Source organism: Embiotoca jacksoni, unplaced genomic scaffold (genome assembly GCF_022577435.1).
Source record: "Embiotoca jacksoni isolate LCO1_2020_lvr unplaced genomic scaffold, fEmbJac1.0.p SCAF_3, whole genome shotgun sequence".
Taxonomy (NCBI): domain Eukaryota; kingdom Metazoa; phylum Chordata; class Actinopteri; family Embiotocidae; genus Embiotoca; species Embiotoca jacksoni.
The window spans coordinates 19,125,374-19,142,797 of NW_027185381.1; the positions used below are offsets into that span (position 1 = coordinate 19,125,374).

General features: G+C 38.6%; 1 protein-coding gene across 6 annotated transcripts in view; it reads right to left on the reverse strand.

Annotated features, from left to right (window-relative positions):
- The window catches only part of lrrc4ca (leucine rich repeat containing 4C, genome duplicate a), a 155,957-nt gene that overhangs the window by 16,541 nt on the left and 121,992 nt on the right, over window positions 1-17,424 (reverse strand). For all 6 annotated transcript variants that reach the window (XR_011178915.1, XM_069162679.1, XM_069162678.1 and 3 more), the window contains one exon: window positions 5,066-5,139. The gene's annotated coding sequence lies outside the window, so the exon portion shown is untranslated. The remainder of the gene's footprint in view (window positions 1-5,065; window positions 5,140-17,424) is intronic.

The following is a 17,424-nucleotide window of genomic DNA, read 5'->3' on the forward strand; positions in this document are numbered from 1 at the left end:
CTGATAAATGAGCCACAGTCATTTAAATTGGCCTCTTTGGACACAAATGACGCACCAGGAGCTCGTTTAAGGCTATCGACCTTGAAAACGCATGCAAGGTGACACACGAATGAGCATCTGCATTAACTAATACAAGCAAGCCAAGACATTTTTACACAAATTAGGATAACCAAATGCAAAAGTCCGCACATTTTCACATGCATGCTATATAAAAGGAGTATCCAAATAGGACAGTGGATATCTGAGTCATTAAAAACAACCATGGTGGTTACAGTTTTCTGATTAAAATATAATTAATCTTCCAGACTTCTGTATTCCTTCTTACCTAAGGCTTCTATTCCTCTGAAGAAAAGAAAAGAAAAGTAGATACCAACTGCATAGAATGTCAACAGAAGTTGTCTGTGAGAGCATATTTGTGGTGTGTGCTTTTAGCAAGTGCAAAATTTCACAAGCTGTATATGTGACAGCCTTCTTGTTTCACAGTGAGCGTTGTGTTGAAGTGGAGACTTGTGGGTGACAAGCAATATTGATAAAACCATTCTTCACCCTGTGAACATTTCAGAGGCTGTGGGCATAAAATGACTGCTAACTACTCTTCAAGGATGTCGGATAAAGGACACTGTCTGTAATGCTGCTGTCGCTCCGGTGTCTGGTCGAGGTCAGGGTTAGCATGCATCACTCTGAGTCTGTCCGCGCCGTGCAGAGGTCATTCTGAGGCTGTGAACTCGGACATCCAGGCAGCACCGTCTTTCTGTGATTGAGTTATGGCTTACGAGTACCAGCAAGATCAAAGGGAAATAGGGAACACACTGATGGTATCTATAAACCAGAGACAAAACCGGAGGCTATGGTGTAAAAAAAAAAATTAATTAAAAATAAAGACTCAATGTGTGAATTAACCTCATTTGGCTTTCATATTAATTATTGTTCACTTATAATCTCTTTGGATGAGCACAACACAGCCTGACAGACTGATTAACAAAATGAGACATGTTGTGGATTTATGGTAGACCAGAATTATATCAGTGTTAAAAGAGCAGAACTGAATGTCTGAACAAACACCTCACCTTTGTTCTCCTTCCCGTAGCATATGACTGATTTTAAGATCTATTCAGTGATGTTCCATGGCACAATATTGTAATGTCTACTTGAGTGATGTGTCAGTATACCTATTTGACATCAATTGGACTGAAGGCCACTTCTGTAGAGAAGCTCCTAAGAGAAGGTGACCTATTAACAGTAAGAAAAGCAAGAAATAGCTCCAAATGTAAAAAAAAAAGAAAATGGTCTTGGATTCATCTTTTTAGTGGTAACCATTCATCTTGATTTACATGAATGTAAATTTGTGCTTGAATGGAAAATTCATAATTTAAGTCTGTTAAATACATAAAATAGATTTTCAGATTTGGCATTTTATGCTTGCAGTCATACTGTGTGTGTCAGTGTGTGTGTGTGTGTGTGTGAGAGAGAGAGAGAGAGAGAGAGAGAGAGAGAGAGAGAGAGAGAGAGAGAGAGAGAGAGAGCTTTTTAGGTCCGAATGCTGGACTTCATTTTTTTTCGAACTTCACAACAACTGCAGTAAAATGTTTAAAATCACAATTTGAGAGAAAAACGTAACTGTCAAATTGAATGTAAGACTTATTCATTTTTTATTTTTTTATTTAAAACAGTTTTTGACCTGTTCCTTAACAACAGTCTGCTGATATATTAACACGCACACACACTACCCCAATTTTGTAAATGCTCACAACCCCTTTTCATGGCAAAGTCGCAGAAGTAATGGAGCAAAAAGAGAGAACTACTTTTTGTGCCTAACAACATTATTACTTTCTGCTGCCGTAAAAAGCCATAGGACATAAAATGAATAAACTATCTTTCTCGTAACTCGTTTTCATCCATCAGACAGTTTTAGAATTAAATGACAGCAGTGAAGCTCAGGTACAGAAAACACATAGGGGCGCTGCAAGGAGCCTGATAGTAAATGTGTAGCTGACCGCTGATAAGACTAACAATTGCTAATGTTTTTCATTAAATAGCACAATAAATATTTGGGAATACATACATTTTGGAACATGCATGTCACCAGCTGTTTTTCTGCAACTTGTTGCCAAAGGAACAATTTAGAGGTAATAAAAACATCAATTAATTATTCCCCCACCCCCCACTGGGATAGATATAGAGGCTGGATAAAATAAGAGAAATACCACATGAAAAGAAGCTTTGAAGTAAGTGAATCACAAAAGCAACAACTCATGCAAGTCATATCAAATAAGTTGAATGCCATTTAGCTTTTAGAAAGGTCTGACAGACAGCACTTTTATATGTGAGCTTTCAAAGCATCACGGCGGAACTAGTTTCAAAGAAGCCTAATACTCAGTGCCTGATTTGCCTTTGCGTCCGCTGTAAGAAACTCCACAATGATTTACTGTGGCAGGGAAAACAGACGCAAAAAATTCCGACAACATATGACCAACACAGACAAATAGCATAATCAGATGAGAGGAGCAGCGCTTGCCAGCAAAATCTCCTTTGACACTGCGACAGCGATTCGCACCAAAAGTGGAGCAGACGTGTAGGGGAAGTTACATGCATGAGTTGCAGCAGGGCTGTTCACACACACGGCGTATTTTTGTATGCAGTCCAACACGGCTCTTAGATAGAAAAAAAAATAGTCTGACATGAAGGTGAAATGTCTTGTGAAAATAGACTTCTTGTGAGTAGTGTGGTACCAGTGTAGAAACACTGCTGAGAGTCATAAAGTTCTTCTTATTTTTCCACTTCGGTAACTTTACGTTGTATCTTCTCTCCATTGCATCCACAGACTTACTCATGCATAAAAGGAGCCACAAGTCATTTCTGATTTCGCTGTGATAAGGTAAATTCTACAAGACCTCTAAATCTCTCTCTGTCCTTGTTTGTAACTCATATTATTTCTGAAAACTTAATTGCGCTAATATTAATTTGGCACTTACTATTTCACAAGCAGAGATGACAATAATTTGCTTATTGGTTTTGAAAGTCATTGTGTATTTTTGTGATATGTATCTGCCTTTCTTAAATTCTTCAAGTCGTGAGCAACCAATGAACAATATGACTGTTGTATGTTTGATTTTTGCCTTACGCAAAATATGGAGCCAAATCACACTTGATATTCACTTAGATTTGCAGAAATACAGGTTGTTTAACTTTTTCGCCAATAGGGAGCAGCCACCTTAAAACCAGCTCAGTGATGACATCCCCATGAATGGTTCGTCGCTGTTGTTCAATTTTCAATATGCCCCCTCTCTATATATTAATCTTGTTTGCACTTTTTCCAATTAAATATTGCTGTTCTTGCCCACATATACTACCACCAGATCTCTGACAGGATCATCAGTTTGACAGCAGCCCTCGTAATGGTTCCTTCTCTGATTTTGTATATCCATATAAGTAATCCCAAACTCCAATTCTTCCAATTCTTGTCCAAATTGCATCTGATGCAGTAGGATGCTACAGCTGAAAAATGGTTTTCTTTATTTAAGGTGCACTACTATACCACTCTAATTCAATTATCTCATATAACAGACGGAAACATTATAATTTCATAGAACAAAACATCAAAGCAGAAGACATTTTTACAGTAGTTATACTAAGCCTAATGCAACAAAACAACAACCTACCAACACAACATAATACTTCTGTAAAACAAAATAGTAAGAGAAATTTACATTATTGCTAACACTGCAAAGCTATGACCTCACCAGTTAACCAAAACAAAAAAAAGAATATGTTGTACTATCTCTCATACTGCAATATAGAAACAGATAGAAATAGATAGAAACAGTGTCATTACAGCCCCCTTGTCATTCTGAAATCGCTGATATATGAGTGGCATAGAAAATGTCCCACAAAGAGCAATAAAGAAGTCAAAATATCCCAATAGTTGTTGTTCCTTCAGCTAGATGGTTTACATTTGGGAAAAGTCAATGTGTGCCCACAGTATACCCACAATACCATTTCAACCTCTTAATTGTGATTGTAGCTGTGTAATGTTATGGTTGGCTATGTTGTGGGAGTCATTACATTCAATAATTGCTCTGATCGTAAAGCAACATGGATAGTAAGGCAATTTTAAAGGATCTGTGCACCTCATGGTGCAAATATTGTTTACTCATAATGTCGCCATTTTTCAAGATGGTTAAGAAATAAAATGTGGTCTCAATAGATGTAAAACATAACAGTCTTTGTGTATTAACTAAAATAAAATAAAAATAAACAATCAATTATCCAGACTTCCAAGATATTCCTGAAGTAAAAAGAGATTTCCCCCTCTAAAAATGTTGTAGAATTACCAATCAACAACATCCCTGGACTTGTGTGATGGCATTTCAAAAACTCTGATATTTGGGCTGCCTCTTTTCATACTGTAAGATGATACTGTTGTTTTGTTTGGTCCTCAGTGTCAAGGTAAGATAACGTAACTGAGGAAGTATTGGTGGCTCAGTCATGTTTGAGCTAAATAAGAAGATAGACAAGAGATAAATTGGAATAATAAAAAAATCAATAAGTAGAAATAATGTGCATATTATTAATTTAGCCATTCATTTACTTTTCCCAAACAATTCGTTTCACGATCACAGGGGGCAGGAGGCTAATCCCAGCACACATCGGGGCAGGAGGCAGGGCAACACACTGGTGACTTAGTTTCCAATCCACCAAAATTATATACCTTTGGACTGTGCTTCCCATACTTTAAGACGTGTACCAGCTATAGTTTGCTGGGATAATGAGTGTGATTTATTTTGAAGAGGACCATTCTTAAGGAGTACTCCAAATGAAAATGTCAGGTGTATCCACACTGAAGTAGTTGCTGTCTTTCTCTGTCGCTCTCAATACTGTGCTTGTTCTAAAATAGCTGAATTTATGGTTTGGTCAAAAGTGAAATGACACAGAGTTATGTCATGTCACATAATAAGGGTTAGATGGATCACTCTGAAAGTATTACCGCGACCCTGCATATGTCATTTTCACCAGGAAAGAAGGTGATTAAGGTTCAGCTTCAAGTTCTGTCTAATTCAATTCTTACCTGCCGATTCAATCACAGTTCCCAGGGGTTCTGGTCATCCTCATGTTAACTTCCAATCCACCATAACGCTGCCCCTGCAAATACAACAGACAAACTATGAGAATACTTTAAAACAGATTACAGATTGAGAGCGATACAGTTTGTGGCCACTCCATTTCATGGGCTCCATGGGATACAGGCCATGAATAATGCACTGTTTTGGAAAGATCATGATGTATCTCCTCAACTACCAAAAATGCAATTTTTAAACCCCCAGGATAAAGTACATCTAATACAAAATTCTCTTTACTGTTTCTAAATAATCATTGAGTCATCTTGTTAGTTTTCCTTTCAACTACTTCCTCAGCACTCTGCTGATGCTGCTATTTTAGTGCCTTTGAGAACCTCCATCTAACAAGAGGGACTTTACATTATGCTACTGTATGTCAAAAGAGCTCCTTCCCCAGGGACAAAGGGACAGTCAAAGCCATAAAGCCTTGCAAACACACACACACACACACACACACACACACACACACACACACACACACACACACACACACACACACACACGTACACACAGAGGACAGACCCTGCTGAATAAATTATGGGGGACAAAAGCAAATGGAGATAAAGTTCCCCATCTTGCATGCCATCCATTAGTGGAATCCAGGACTGTGAGTGCAAATAAGTGTGTATTTGATCCACAGATATATTGTTGTGTGGGCCTGTCGTGACCCATGTGTTTGTTTTAAGATCTTCCTCATTTATACCACATTACCAGCAAGTAACGTTTTCACATTACAGTTGCTTTATATCCAAATAAACAGCAACAAGTAGCCATAAAACAGTAAACATACTGCAGTTATGCATCTATATCTGATGTCGAAACAGAATAGAGTAGATTAGCATCGACTTACAATAAGAGACTTGTTTTTCAGAAAGCTGATGAGGAATGGAGGATGATAAACTTTCTACTTTGGATGTTTTAGTGATATAGTTAAAAAAAACAAAAAACAAATTCAATCATTTCCTAAAACAGCTGGGCACTCAAACTTTTTAACAAATCTTACTCAAGCAGAAAAAAAAAGTGCATTTGTTGGGGGCTATTTTCAGGCAAATATTTGGTGCTCTAGTGAGTGTTTGTAGCAGCAGGATGGTGTCAGTGGGACTGACTCAAAGTAAACCTAAGTGCCCATGTTCATCCAAATGAAGCGACGTGTCACTCTGCAAAACAGTGTAGCTGACTGATGTGTTTTATATAGTTTCTGAACAACAACGGAGCTCCACGGCACAGAGGGAGAAGCATTATAAAAGTGTACATAGCTTCCAGGTTTGACAAGTGAAGCCAATGCGCAAGTGCCATAAAATGCATCACCGAGGGACACTAGGGGTTGGTTTGAAAAAGGCTCTGGCTCCATAGATTCCTATTGAACTTTTCTCTTTAAATACAAAGTTAATACATTTTTCCACAAGTTAAATGGTGTCATTCGCTAAATCGAGTCCTTCTTAGTAGTTTTCTGGCATCCCATCTGAAAATAATCCCATCATTAATTGGATATTAGGCCTTAAAAAGAAATATGTTTGGGGGAGTGACTGTTTGATTGAAAGGCCTGTAGTGCAGTCAGGGTCCACTAAAGGCTGTCAGAATTCACCTTTTGCTTCTCCCCTTCTGTTTAAATATGATCACTTCAGCTGCCAAAATAACAGGATGGCCACACCCAGAATGCCAAATTCGAGGTTTTAGAATGGAAGTTCACAAACCAATGGGTGATGTCATAGTTGGATTAATTTAGTTGTTAGTTGGTGTTTTCAAGAAATGTATTCCCATTTAGATTGATACATTAAGTCTTACTTCACGTCATATTTTCACATTGTCTCAGTTGTGGATAACACAACTGTTGAAAACTAAAGGTAACATGGTGACATGGTGACATGGTGACAAGGTGACGTGGTGATGCAACTGTTTGCTATTGTAAAACAACATGGAATCTAGTGCAGTAAGTTAGGAAATAGCTCTCCACTGTTGTCTGGCTTACACACTTCACTAAGAATGACAAATTATGCTCACAAAGTAGATGATAGCGATGATGGATATGGACTGTGTTCTTATAATCATTATCATTGTTGTTATTATCAACAACATCAATATTCTAACCCTACACACACACACACACACACACACACACACACACACACACACACACACACACACACACACACACACATATACAAAACACCCTCTGGCTTTCCTCCTTCTCTGATAAAAACTCTACATAAATGCATTTTTCAAAGCATGTCTCGAGTCAGTGTTTTAGAACGTGTCTAAAATATGTATGTTCTCTCTAATTAAGAGGAAAGAGCCATACTCAAACCATAAACATGCAGACAGTGTGGTCTGTCTGAGACAGCTGCTGTTTCAATGGTGGTTGAGTCTTTCTATAATAAAAAGAGATCAAAAAAACCTTTTTTTTAGTCAATCTGTAATGTTTAGTCATTAAACTGCAAGGTAAGAGTGCAGTACTCACAGCTCTAATGAGGTACTGTAACAGAGCAAAAAAATCATTACGTTCAGCTCCCGAACACAGATAAAAGCAGATTTCTCATGGGCTTCCCTGCCATTTACACTGCATCAAGAGAAAAACCAGCAATGTAATGCTGTTGTCACTGCAAGTATAATTAGATTTCCTCAGTTTAAGCAACATATGACATGAGCATGTCAGCGCCACTGTTACAAATTTTAGACCATCACACCTCATGCAGACAGGCAGCAGATTAATCCCTGCTATACACTTAGTGGTGAAGATTGTGGTGGTCCCTCAGAACTCTAAATCACAAACATTAGGTTGTTATAGTTAATTCAAAAAGAAATATACAAGGTTTAGCCCCTTTGTTGCAGCAATTACATTTGTAATTTATCAGCACCTTATATTTTGCGTGAACTGCAAGGCATCATTTATTATCTCATTATATATATTCAGTATCAGTCAGTCCAATAAACTTGTAGTTGTATATTTAATGTTCTACTAAAGACCCACCGAGCCAGTTTTCTTCTCTTTTTATCTCCTGTGAACTCCCAGAGATAAAGTCCCGCTCTGAAAGAGTAGCAGTCCAACAAATCAAGACTAATGTCAGTATCTTCTGCTCCAGATCTAAGCATATTTTGACCTGCAGGTCACACTACATCACCCACTGGAGATGACCAGAAATGCATGTGAGGCTGATCAATTGCCTGCACAGCCACTCGTTCAATTAAGATCTGCGGCGGGGTTGGTCGGGCAGTGTGGTTTGCAGTTTGGTGAGTACAGGCTCCCAAAGGAGCAGTAAGTGCTGAAATCAGCTCAGCTGCGCCTGCCATGTGTCATTATCTAATGGTAAATCCATGTGTGGATGGTAGAGGGCTCTCACCAACTCACTAAGTGATAGTAAGGAACAGGAAAAAGTAGACAGACAGACAGACAGACAGACAGACAGACAGACAGACAGACAGACAGACAGATAGATAGATAGATAGATAGATAGATAGATAGATAGATAGATAGATAGATAGATAGATAGATAGATAGATAGATAGATAGATAGATAGATAGATAGATAGATATCAAAGCACATTTCACCTAAATAATGTAATATACTCTTTTTTTTTTTAATCAAAAATCCATTTTGCTGGTTTAAAAAGTTTAAAGAGATCTATGGAGTCTCCCATGTTTGCCTTGACACAATGTAAATCCATACAGCGATTCAAAGGCATATTTTCTATTATAAAAAGGAAGAAGATGGAAACGAGATAAATCAAATTAACGGACTTTAAAGTAGGCATTAAGATGGAATACAATTATCTGGAACAAAGAAAGCAATTTTGTAATTCTCTCAATTACATGATCTGGGTCATAATTAAATTAGAAATGTGACTAAATCTGTATTTTAATATGATATCAATTAATACACATTTCAGCGATGTTCGCCATTTGTCGGTAGACAATTTGAGAGCTTACGGGCTTTTCTGGCACAGTCTGTTTATATCTGTGTATGTGCATGTGTGCATGTATATGTGTGTGCGTTTGTACAGTAAGCAATCACTTCCAATGACAACTGGACTTGCTTTAAATATGGACAAACACTGAATAGTGCCATAATGTATGGCTTAGCCAAAATGATTCAGACGGATTGGACACTGATGCCAGATTTTCTTATTTGTAATTGGAAAAGTGGTGCAGCATGAGGTCTGCTTATTTTAATAGGATAATGTCATGTGCTGCTTTTCAGAACGGCACAAAACATGGCTATCTACAAGTCCAGTGGAATTTAAATGGCTGTAGGGCTGAAGGACATCAGCAAAACATGATACAAAACAGACTGCAGCATGTGGCTTTGGGGCCAACATATTATCCCTGCCATATATTTGCTGTCAACACGTTTTATTTTTCTGTTTAAAAGAAATGCTTTTACGGACGTTGGTTAGAACCACAGTTTAAATTCTGCTGCACCAAAGCACTTCTGCAGAGAAACTCATTGCAGAGTGGAATTTGTGCAATCAGGGGAGATATGGAATTAATATGTCTGATTAAGTGCCTGTCTGAATTAGCATTTGGATTCCAAAGAGATTCCAAGCACGAGGGGAGGGATGAGATATGTTCAGAGAGGATGAAAGGCAGACAGATTGGGCTGTATGGAGAAAAATAGAGTGACAAAGACAACAAGTGGATGAGAAAAGACAGAGGGAACAGTCGTTTGGCTCTCGGTTTCACTCAGGCTAGTGTTGTATCTTTCATTAAATATTTTTGACGAGGGATTGTTCTTTCTACCCATCTGCATGTGGAACGGATTATAGATAGTCACCTCACCCCCATCTTAGGTTTTCATATATACAGATACCAGCAGTCAATTGTTCATGATGTGAGAGATAACTTGTTTGGCCACATCAAAAAGGTTAGTCTTCAAATACACCCTGATTCGTTTTCATGTCAACCCTTCGTCATGGAGCCCGTTCTTTCTCTATTTCCAGCATGTAATTTCCTTGATTCAGTGTTGCTATGTTTGCTGGGAGGATGGTGCACATTCATTTCACTTGGTTGTTCAACATTCATTGACTTTGTTCACTTGTGTCTACTGTTTCTGCTCAGGTTTTCTGTACTTTAGTGCGCTTTCCCCTTTAGGATGTCATTGTAGGTGATTTTCTTTGCTTATTTTCTGCTATAATGTTTCAAAGGAGGAAATGTTTATTTGCCTAGCAATTTCTATCATAATAGGTATGTTTGGATTATTTCTCGAGAGTATATTTGGTTAATATTTCTGTAAAAGTACAACTGAGTTGTTGTAGCTGTAAATTATGAGAGATTAATTCCCCTTAGGTTCAAGTGGAACTAATTTCAGATCATAATCTGAAATTATCATCGCCCACAGACAGCAAGTCAATCGGTATAAAAGTTTTGGAAGACAGCAAAGGGGTTGGTCTGTTTTTCTGACTCTTCTGTAAAGTGGAGGCAGGCACAATTTGTGCTGTGCTTTGTTTTATTTTTGTGGCTAGTTTGAATAAATCTGATTTCTTGAACAAAAAAAAAAAAATCAACGTCTGCATGCTGGGCCCCCCTCCCCACTCACATTAATGACCTTCTTCAAGTACAACACCCTTTGATTGTGAATGAGAGGACATGAAGCTGCTTATAAGCCTACTTGGGAGAAGGACATTAAGGATGACAAAAAGAGGGAACCATTCAGAGGAGGTCACATAGGGACACAATGCCAACATTCAAAAGGCAGAGGCAAAAAAGATGAAAGACACAGACAGCGTGGTTAGCCCCAGAGAAAGAGAGGAGTACATTACCAATAAGGAATTTTTCCCTTGAAATATCTGGCTCTTGTATAAAAAAAAACCTGTCAAAAACCTCTGAAGAAAAATGCATGAGTGGTACAGGAAGCATAACACATCAAGCCAATAAGAACAACCATCTGCAAAACAAGATGTGTGATTTGAGACTATAATTGTCTCTATATACAATTATTGTTCATTAAATTTAAAAAAAAAAGGAGGGACATGATCAAGGTAAGAGGAGCTGGCAAATAATAAAATGTAAGGTGAGACTGAGAAATTAAAACCTTGGAGTGGGAGAAAAGGAGAATACAAATTACAAAGAAAAGGCAAAGTGTTAAATAGGAATCTTTGGGGGAAAATTAGTGTTATATAGGAGCAAAGACAGAGAGAGACACATGAAGGGGAAGGAGAGGAGAAGTGAGGAGGGCAGTACAGTTTTTTTTAAAATTATTATTCATTTTGTTTCCTGATGTGATGGACATCGTGGTGAGCCACTGGGTGTGTCGGTCTCTAGGAAGAGACGAGAGCAGTAGTTGAAGTAGTTATCATGCTCCCTCATCAAAGGAACATGGCAAACTGACGAATTAGAGTCATTTACCCCTTCTGTACTTCTTCTTCAACTGTTCCTCATTTGGATTTCACCCGGGAATTAATTTGCAGACTTCAATTGGTGACCCATTTGATGCGAGAGCTGACTTCTTGGTAGAGTCACATTAAGTTCTTCTGAGGAAACGGTTTTATCTAACTAAATGACTAGAAAATCTGGATCCTTAAGTGTTAATAAGTAAGAATGCAGACTAATATATGATGGAATATGCTTAGAATCAACAAAATAATTGTAATTTTAGTTTGCTTGGCTTGGTTTTGTAATGGTTGGGTTCATGGGGCTCAGTATACTGATGGCTAATGAATAGATTGCCACACACGTGTTATGGATATTCATTACGATCTCCAGAATAATTGAGGTCAATTTTTGTGACATTTTGTGCAGCATGAATTATAATTATACATGAATATTCATAGAGCACTGGGAATGGATCTCAATATTTTTGGGGACTCTATGGTCTTTCTTCTGGCATTACCATCTGACTAAACTTGTTCACAACAAATGCCAAAATGTAGTCCACAAATTGTCTTGAAATTTTTCATCCAGCACATTTGGAAGATTTATTCAGATGAGGCATTAATTTTACTCTCGCAGATTTTTTTTTCAGGTTTAGATGCATGCTATTAACCACTTGATGCTGTAGCTGTTTCTGGCCTACTTTCATCAAATTTTACATATTACTATTTAATGCTAAAAAAAAAACCTTTGGATGTTAGCATCATGGAACCGTTGTTTAAGGCTTAAATTGAAGAAGACGTGTGCTTTTAAAAGAAGAACCATCAATCATTGAATTTAATTACTTGCATGAAAGTATAAAACATTTCATACAGCATGCTTATGTAATCATACTAATTTTTGTTTTGTTGTTTCTCTTCTATAGTGCTCATATTAAACTATAAATCCAACATTTGTTTTACTTTCTCTAGTCTACATGCATTGACTTAATTTAATGTAATCTGCTTTGAATAATCAAGGTCCCCAGACTATAAATCCTGTTCTTGGGTCTCTATTATATTCAGATCTCACAGATCTGATTATTTGAGTAAATACATTTCAGCTGGTTTAACTGCTGTTTTTTTCTTCTGTTACTGAGCAAACAATGCCACCGCTTGAATACAAATGAGCTAACTGCAAAATCAATTGATCCTGAGAGGATCAGCTTTTTTTACTTTTTACTTTTAGTGACTCCGTGGCCTTTCCTTTTGTACCAACATGTGCAAGTCTGCAAATAAGAAATCGTAAACTATGTGGCATATTGCAGTGGGTTTTGTTAAATATACTAGTATATCCAAGGAGAAAACCCATTTGATTTTAATGATTCCAACATTTTTTTTTCTATCACAGTTCCCCCAGGACAAACTTTACATCACATTACTTTTTTTTTCTTCATCAAATATTTTAAAATAGCATGGTGTAATAACCTTTGCATTCCCTAGAGACAGCTGCAGGGCTTGAGACTTCATTTGTGTCTGCAGTGTTGTCTGCACAGAATGTGACTGTGTGTAGATGAATAAACTGCCATTATTTTTTTTGTTGTTGCTATGAATGCTGCAGTTTTGCTTTGAAAAATCTAACACTTCCCTTCACTTCTCAGCCTCACATGGAAGCACCCAGCACACGTGTCAGTGTAACAACCTCTGAGTGCACGCATGTCAGTTTCCACATACTGAGACAACTTTTCACTCTCAGATCTCTCAAAATCCATGTGGACACATTTCACTCTGATGTGCACCATTATATAAAATACTTGATATTCAGGCTACAGCTACGAACCATGTAAGAGAGTGAGCACACAGAGGTGTAGCTATCCTGTTCCCTGTTGGGCTCAACGTTCGGGATGCTAAGCGGATTTACAGTACAATATCAGCGCTAAGCTGAGCGTTCATTACAGGTATCAGGAGTTGAAGTTGATGATAGAGTTAAGAAAAGAAATGCTGACATGCTATCAGAGAAAGGATGTAATATGAAGACCAGATTATAATGCTGGACATTATCAAGCCAAACAGAGCCAGTGGAAAAAGAGAAGGAGGAGGAAGGGAGGAAGTGAGCATCTGCATGGCAGAACATGTTAATCTGTGTTTTCCCTGAGCCAAGTTGCAAAACTGTTGTGATGATTCACATAATGGTAACATGTGAATCACTGGAACATGACACTGGCTCTTTTGTGCCAGCAGCCTGGCAAAATTATAATGACAAAAAATTGTAATACTGCAGAATATGTTATCAAGTACTTCATTTGACAAGTGGAAAGTGGACAATCAAAACTCGACAACAAAAGAGACTTATATTCTCCTGGCCATCTTGTTGCATTAAATTTCAGAGCGAGGCATCAGTTTGCAGGGAACACTTGTCATTCAATCGGCCATGAGTCTCTCTTTTGACGAAGCCATCAGCCTCACAGTGCTTTCCAAAACAATCTTACACCAGACTAGTCTTTATAGCTTTACTGCCTGGCAGCAAACCCTGCTATGCTTTGCCAGTCATGCTTGCAAAAATGCTCTATTGTAGAGAAGATAAGTAAATGATACTAATTCAATGTACAAAAGCAACATTGTACCTTGAAACAGGCCAATAACACAGACTTTAAACAGAAAGCACTGAGAAGGCAGAGGCAAACTGATGCATCTAATTCCTCATTATGTGAGTAATCATGAAGATGAGTTGGGAGGAATCGAGACAAAAAAGATCAATCTGAATTTCACTTTATTAATAAAAATGTACTTTTAGCTGACAGACTTACACGTCAGACCAATTATTTTCCAAATTATTTCAGAAAGTGTCTACACAGAAGGCAAAGCCTGAATATAACATTAGCAGGGCAGGAGCAACAGCTCCGGTGTTCTGTATGTTTTTACCAAGGAGGCATTCAGGCACAGGATTGAGTAGTAGGTCATTTCTGTTTTGAAAGCACCAAAAACCCAACACTGCTACATTAATAAAACACGGAAAAATAAACTTCTGGTCGTGTTTGTTAGAGTAGAGTGCAAGTAAACGCAAGCCGTTATGTGGCCTATGTAGACAACTGGAATGTTTGATGAGGAAATTAATGAATGCATGAGTGATTGAATACACACAGTATTCACTATACAAAACTATACACTATACAAATCATAAATCATACATAGCCATAGACTGTATACATAGGTAGACATAGATTTTGGGTCTCAAAATGGAAGCCATTGCAGAAGTGCCTTTACCTGTAATGCCACTAGGTGGTTGTCTCCAAAAGGCTCTGGCTCTATAGAATTCAATTTAGTTTCTCTCATCAAGTACAAAGTCAATTATTTTTTTTGTCAGCTAAAGTCTTTTAACTAATGGCAGTTCACAAACCAGTGGGTGATGTAACCGTTGGTTGCCGCTTGTACCGAGTCCATGTTCACGGCACTGTACCCACCCTTGGCTATATGTCCATATTTGGGATGGAGTAATATCATGTATCAGTAATATTATGTGATCATCTACATCTTCACTATATGGACAGACTATACATCTGGTAGTGTGTGAAAAAAGACAGTTAAAGAGGGAAGACCAGGAGATGACAACATGGAAAGTGAACGCTGCTCTTGGGGAAGTTTTCGTTCTCTCTCAGAGGAGAGGGAGGCCATCTGAAGAGGTTATTTATTTTTCATCTGGAGATGGAAACTGAAGAGCAGTGGGGAGGGCCCCAGTGGAATTACTGACTAGAGATGTACCCTCCCGGGGCTGCTGTCTCTCTCTTCTCCCTCTTTCTCCCACTACCACTCACTTTCCATCTCCCACCTTTCTGATCTTCACCAGAGAGCTGCCACTGCCTCTCTGGGAGAAGGGGGAAGAGAAGAAGAAAAAGAGGAGATGCTCATTCTCAATACCATCTTTGCCTGCCACACAGTCAAACTCTATTCATCCCACACTCTTGTGGTCTGCAAAGTTCTGCTTGGCTATGCTCAGCTGTAAATGCACCAAGCAAGCTGAGCTCAGTTTTTCTTCAGGCTCCTCCCAAGCTTGTCTGTCTGTACGTGGGAAGCACAGCTTCTTATCCCAGCCCTCCTCATTAACAGCATTCCCATTACACTCCAGAGTCATTAAAGGAGCCACTTGTCCTCCCCCATCCCCTCTGGTGTTTTCCTTTCATCCTTCCATTTCTCTGTTACGATGAACTCGAGGTGTGAATGTCTTGGCTGACACCTTTACTCCACCAGGACCAGAGTGAATTATTGGGAGGCAGAGAAGTGGGGCCACATAATCTTTGTAAAGCCGCCTCTCCATGGCCTATTCCAGGCATCCAGGTGTTATCATGGGAGCCAATGAAAGTCTGCCTCTCTGTTCCCTATTTCTCTTAATGAACAAAGGTGTCAAATGCATTCTTAAATTCAGGTCATTTGGGAGGTTCCCCATGGCTGCAAAAAGTCAAGATACTAAAAATAAGAGTGCTGCAGAAAGTATGCAAAGGAGTTCATACTTTGAGGCCGATCTGAGGCTATCCCTTCTCCTCTTCACCATCAAGGGAGGGTTCCAGGCAGGTTTTTTTTATCAAGTACATAATTAAGATGACATTGTTGCTACAGTAAAGTGCTTCTCAGTAGTAATTCTCACCTGGTGAGAGCACAGAACTTCAGGAGTTTCAACACGATGCCATTGTGATTTCCATGCCACACCATAAAGTGTCCCTGCTTTCAAATTTTATGGATGAAACAGGATGAGGAAGCTTGAAGCTTTTACATTTTTACAGGGGAGAGAGAAAGGGTGTGTGAACAGGAGGGATAATAAGAGACTTGCTGCAAGAGTAGAGTGGGGCTTGCTTGTATAGAGACACACTCTTCATTATTCCTCAAATAGAAACAAGCCCAGTCTCTCCTAATCTCCCTCACAACAGTAACGAGGAAATGGACTGTGCTTTCACTGCCTCTCACAGCCACAAGCTAACAATGGATGTAGAAGAAATCAAATTTGCCCCCCCCCCCCCACACACACACACCCTCACACACACACACACAATAACCTCCTTATTTTCTTCCTCTCCCCTTGTGTATCCCTCCCTTTGCCTTTCTCCCTCCCCTCTATCTCCCTCTACACTCCATCCCCCGTCTAGTTAACTTCATTGGTTAGAGAGGAAGAATGCTGAGAATGCAAGACTAAAAAGAAACCAGCATCAATTAGATTCTAAAGTGCACTTTATTCTGTTTTGTCCCTGTATGCCAAATTAAATTATGCTATAAATAATAATAATTTAAAAGAAAAGCACAATGAACTTTAATTATCGAAAGAGAACCTCAGCACGGGTCATTGCTCACTTCACTCCAGTTCACCACCCATTTGCAGTGTGCTCTCATACCGCACATGTGCTGGCTTAGGGCCACAATTTTGATCTTCTCAGAGATGTAAATTTCACAAAATAAGTCTCAGTTTTAATCATCAAAGCTACTCAGTCAGATATCACAGTCAGAATACATCCTGCTCCAACATATAAGGCTTGTATTTGCACGGATGGTCTGTATTTGTCCATGTTTCCTTAAACAGCCTATAATTATTCACATTGTGCATGGAATAAAACATACCTATTTCATAAAGTGATATTCTAACATGTTGGAAAGAAATTTACGTAAAGTATGATACAACAAAAGCAGGTCCCTCTTTAAAAGCAATACTTTTCGCATTATCTTCTGATGTCCCTTTTCTGACTTCATATTGTATGCAACAAAAGAGTTCAAACCGCTTTCATAATTCAAGTGAGAACACTGGAGACACAGTGAAAACAAATTAAACATGATAACTAAGACTGTGCTTCCCCCCATGTGGATTCGATAGATGGGGCAACGAGTGTGTCGGAAAGTGAGTAAGACACAGAGAGGGGGAAGGAAGTGCGAGACAGCAGCTGTGATTCCCCTCTAATGTTTTGGGGGAAAACTGCCAGGTCAGATGGCATGACATGACATCATGTGTAGAATGTTACTACCATTTACCAGTGTTTTATCTCTTTATTTC